Source organism: Culex pipiens, chromosome 2 (assembly GCF_016801865.2).
Source record: "Culex pipiens pallens isolate TS chromosome 2, TS_CPP_V2, whole genome shotgun sequence".
In the NCBI taxonomy this organism is placed as follows: Eukaryota; Metazoa; Arthropoda; class Insecta; order Diptera; family Culicidae; genus Culex; species Culex pipiens.
Window position 1 is genome coordinate 27,717,557 of NC_068938.1, and position 6,000 is coordinate 27,723,556.

The window sequence follows — 6,000 nt, forward strand, 5'->3', positions numbered from 1 at the left end:
GTGAACAGTTAATAATAAAACGAAAAATAAAACAAAGATGAAGATCATTTAGCCATACCATTTAGAATGTAAATGAAATGTAATTATTATAAAAAAGTTCAATAAAGACATATCTAATTTCAAAAAAAAAATTTCACTTATATTACTCGGAAACCGGATGAAAAAGCTTGGTGTCAGTGCAAAACAGAAAATTCTACAAGGGGTCGCGAGCCAAATGTGATAAGCAACGAGGCCGGGATTTTTGGACCTAATCGATGTGCTAGGAAAATGGTAGGGAATACGAATGGCATTGGAAAAAGTGGCTGAAATGCGGAAATAATAAAAAAAAAGTAACATTTTTGGAAGAGGTACGCTACAAAACGATCCTGCTTACACTTTCTGTTCGTTAGATTCAGTAAAATCCTTCTTCAAAAGCCAGAATTAACTCAATTCATGGAAATAGGTCCAAAATGGGTACTAGGTCCAAAATAGGTCAAATTCTAAAAAAATACGGATAGATTTTTTTTTTTCATTTCGTCATGGTTAATAAAATTAAAAGAAGTACGAAAAGAGACATTCACTTTTTTTTTAATTCATTAGTATGTTTTATAATAATGTAATTTTTTTTCTCACATCGTAACATTTTTTCAATTAAATTTAATCTAATTTAAAGAATTTAAAAAAATGATAATAAGAATCAATACTCAAACAATAATATATTAACTGTAATATAATAATTGGTCTGAAAAATCAGGGGACAAAAAAAAAATCCAAAAAAGTTCAAAATTTCCATGAAAATAGTCCAGTCAACTGAAAACAATCTAAAATGCATTTTTATTCATAATCATACTTAGCATGTTTGAGCTTGTTTAAAAATGTTTTGAATTTCTATGAAATTCCAATGAACAGCACCGCAAAAATTTTATTTTTCGCAGAAAATAAAATTTTCGACAATACTTAGATATTTTGGGAACTTATGATGGCAAAACAACTGGACAGGTGTATAATGCATTTTAAAACACTTTTTTTCATTAAAATGTTGAAACCATGGCGCGTAATTTCAATTTTTATACTTTATTTTTTATTTCTTATTTTTATAGTTTATAGTTTCCTCGACACTGGCAAAAAATGAAGGAGGAAGCAAAAAGATAAAGAATAATATTTGAGAAATTAGGAACTTTAATATGAAACCCAAAAATCTGTATATAGCATTCAGTGGCGGTTTCATCTACAAAGATATCAAATTCGCCTCCCTTTTTTAATCATCTCACTCAAATTTCATCAACCTCTCTTAATCGAACCGCAAGTAAGATCCTAGCGATTGAGCACGTCGAACCCAATCCATCAGCTGACAACGACATCCAAGGGGAGGGGAGGGAGCGAGACGCAATTAATTAAAACAAATAGACCAACGCACTGCTTACTAGCTGCTTAGTGCTCAGGCTGCCAAGTAAAACAAAAATATCGTTTTATTTAAAATACACAACCAACTTTGGAAAACAAACAACTACCAACAGGCAGCAAAAATGTTTCCAACTACAGAGGAAGAAGAAGAAGCGAGTACAAGTTTACTTGCAGATGCAACTCGTCTTTGAAATGTGTGTATGTTTTTTTCTTCTTCTTTCTTTCAGTATTTGTATTGAATTGATGGTGTTGGGTAAAAAAGGGTGCATGAATTGCCGAGTGCGGTGACGACGACGACGTGTGGGGAGAAAAGTATAAGTGCATTACCCCTCGTTCGTTCGATTGAAGAGAAATGGGATTTTGCTTTTTTGTTATTTTTCATATTTACTGCCGCCACATACAAAGTGCTGGTCGATTCAACAGTATTGTATTTCAAAGAACACAGGCGAATTGGACGCGCGAGATGAGTCAGAAAAGAGAGCCCCAACTTTGAAAGAGTAAAAGAGAGAAAAATCAAAATGAGAAAGAGAACAACACCACATCGGACGTGATGATACCGTTATCTTTTCGAGTCGTTGCGTTTGTTGTTTTTTTTCTTTCGTTTTTCTTGTTTTGTCGCGCACCCACACAACTCTAAAGACTCGCGAGAGAATCGAAAAGTGCGGAGAAAGAGCAATAACAATCGGGCCAACGGATGCACAAACACGTTATAAACACGTCCGTTCTCGCTCACCCTTCGGATGTCACACCAAGTGGTGAAGAATCAAAATTAATTAAAGATTTAAAAGTTTAAACAACTTCTAAATTATAAATTTTTGTCAACATAACAAGACAATTTAGCACGAAAAATTATGAAAACGTAATAAAAAAATATTTTAAAAAAACAAGCACGATATGTACATCCTCAACAAACTGGAATAAAAGAACTCGAGTGACGATTGTCATGGTGTTGGAGAAATTTCTCTCTCCCCCCTTAAAAAACAAAAATGGTGGACCCCGTTCTCCCGTGCTGGCAATCCAGTCGTCTGATGGATGCTGTTTAACCCGCACGCACACACACCCACATGCATGCATTTTCGATAGTGCTCTTCTGAATGAAAATCTGCCATTCACTGCTGGTGTAATACTGTTTGTTACTGTTCTTAGCGGAAGTCGCGCCTGGAGCCGCACACTTTAGGCTGGACTGTTGTTTATGTTTCCCTTTGTGATGAGGAAGGGGTGAGAGAGATTTGTTTGGACGCTTTCACCGAAATTAAACTATCTCTTCACGTTAAGCGCTAGTGTAAATAATCGTCTACCAGTTGTTTATTTATCTGTCTGGTGGGTCTAAACAAGCGAAATATTTTAATTAGGAGAGTAGTTTTCACTCTTGCAGGTTTATAATCAATAAGATTACTATTTCCTGCTCACAATTGTTGGCATCGATGACTTTTACAAAAAAATATTAATGCAGTCAAATAAATCGAATCCTAACTAATTCATGTTGTGATTAACTTAATCGGTGAATATGTTTCAGACTGGTGAAATTATTCCTCAGAACGAACAAATGAAGGTTAAATTAAACATAAATAACAACAAAAACCAATAATTGAAAAGGTAAAACAATTAAACAAATAAACAGCATAAACAAACGATGAAAAATAGAGAGAAAATAGTTTACGCGAATGTATGGTACGGAATTTCAGGACCATTTGGAATCTTCGTAAAATTTTATATGAAAAAAAAATAACAAAACATCGTACCCATGTTTTCAGAGATTTTCATTAAATGCAATTAATTCATTTCATGTAGGGAGCGTCCATAAACCACGTGGAGATTTGTTTTTTTTATGTTTTGAGATCTCAGACCTGAATTTTCAAAAAAATATTTTTTTTGAGTTGATGATGGGAATATGATTCTTATGACCATAAGAAAATTGTAGGCTAGTTTTGAAAATTTTGATTTTTGGGTCATCAGGTCTGAAAGGGTTAAGGTGACAACTTCCATCACTGCCATGATTTTTCGATTGACGATAAAAATTTTGTTTCGTTTACAATATTTTCATAAAATTCCTTCTACAAGTTGTTCAGAACAGTACCCTGCACGTGTTGATACTTTTTGGTAACGATTTTCCTCTTCCCTGTAAAGTTATAGTTATGATTGCTTCACAAGATTATAAAACTTTTGAGACACATCTGTTTTAGATGAAAAATTCCATTATGGTTTTCAATGAAGGTACAACCGACATATGCTGATTCATTTTGTTGCAAAAATTCGTAAAGTTGAATTGAATACAGAGCAGTTAAAAGTGATGATCTTTATTTTTTAAATATGATTTAAATCTTACCCTTAAGATTTTTTCGAATAATTGGCAACACTGCCAAATGCATTTTGACCAACTTTTACCATAGAAGAAGTTTTTTTGTCATTTAAAATATGAGAATTTTCATATTTTTTAATAATGCGCAATTCTTTTTTTTTGTGTGAAAAATCTAATTAAAAAAGTACATTTTTAGAGTGTTTCTACATTTTCTGAAAAGTTCGAAGCAATACCTACAACTTTGCCGAAGACACCAAATCGATCAGCAAATCCGTTCTCAAGTTACAGATTTTTGAATGTTTTAAAATTTTAATGGCATGGCGCATTGGTTGTTTTGAAAAAAATAATCTAGAATTTTTCGAAAATGGGGAAAAATTTTTAAAACCCCCTTACTACAGTAAGCTTTCAAAATGTTTATATCACAGAAAATTGGATATTAAATGTTTTCTAAATTTTCGATGGTTTTTTTTTTTCAATACTAAACGAGAAAAAACACTTAATTTACATGGAGAATATATAGTTTCCAAATACAGGTTTACCACTTAATTTTGAAATTAAAATTAGATTTATAGTATTTTAATATTTTCAATATTAATGGAATGGAAATGGAAAAGCCAGTATAATAAGAACTTTACCTCTAATTTCCTGTAAATATTTTTAAGATACTAATTTGAAAAAAAATACGTGTTTAATCTATTTTTCATATTTTATTTTTTCAAAAATTAAAATAGTTTACATTCAACACAAGAAACGTTTGGATTTTATTGACTTGTCAAGTTCTTCAGATTAGTGAAAGTCAACGTATAAATAGGTACATTTACAGAACAGCATGGGGTGAACAGCTTAAAAATAAATCAATGTTATTATCTTTTGACTTCATAAAACTTCTCTGTTCAATGAAGCTTATCCGTTTTAGATGTACTTTATCATCAGCTCACTGAGAGCTTAGATTTGTTCTGCCTTGTTCCGGCAGGTACAAGAGCGCGTAAGCATCTCTCCAGTAGCAGCAGAAACTCGGGGAGCGTGAAGAGATCACTGGTAACATCAACTTATCCAGGGGGAGCTGATGGTGATGATGATGATGGCCCTCCACTTACCCCTAGGCCTATTTTTTTAAAGCAATTAGAAAAAGTTTAAAATTCAGTGCCAAAATCCAAAGGACTAATAAAATTTGTGATATTCCAACCCAACATCTGGCCGCTCTATCGGCTCGATCTTCACTTGCTCTTACGCCCTCTCTTCTCTCACCACCACAAGCAACCGTTCACGACCAACACAAACAACGGAACTATGGCCATAAATAAAACACACACAAATTCTGGACTGGCCGAGTCCGCGGCGGTGTTGTTCCATTGAGCAATTATCGCCAGTTATTCCATTTTCATTCGATTCATTTTTCCGAACGCGGGCTCATTCAAGTAGAACCTAACTTGGTCCAACGATGGCGGAACCCGGTCACCGCTCCGGCCGGATCGTGTCAACAAAGATCCTTTCGAATCCTAATGCTTTGACGTTTTTCGAAGTGAGAGTGTTACTGTTTCGAAGCACGACACACCACTACCAGCGGAGGTCGAGGATCGTCAACTTCCTCAGCCGCTCCGCGGCGGCCACCCCGGAACCTGCAGAACCAGTTTTATGTGCTCCGATTTTCCTTCTGTCCATATTCTTGTTGCGTTTTTTTAACTCCTCTCTTTTCTACTCTTTCTGTGTCAGTCAAAACTTAAACACACACACAGTCACAGCCTACTGCTGGCCACCATTCATTCAAGAGTGGCCACAATTTAGAGGAGGAACAGGAGGGGGATGTAGCCCAGAGGGTGGAGGACGAATCCGTGACACACAGGAAATCGGTGGAAAACTCACTTTAAAAATCACCGCGAAAAACGGCGAACCCGCAGCGGCCAAAAACCGATTCACTCGCGACGGAACGACACCGTAATTAGCCTTCCCGGAACGGAACGGAATCGAACTCCGGAGTGAAAGAGAAAGACACACAATCCACTTAGAAAACACACGACGAACGCGCACGCACGCAGACGAAAGAACCAAGCTTCGACGAGGAAGCCAACACTGAAACTGAGCAGGATTTTGCTTGCTTGCTGCTGCTGCTGCTGCTGGCTGGAGAACGGTTTTCGTTTTTGAGAGAGCGCAGCATAGAAATTTATGTTGGGCTCTCTCTCACGAATTTGACGTTTCTCTCGTTTGAGGTGACAGGGGAGTGAGTGTGGTGAATAAAATTACAGCAGGGTGGTCAGTTCAAATGGGGTAATGTCATCGATTGTACATGTTTTTGCAATATTTTTAAAATAACTGGAGTT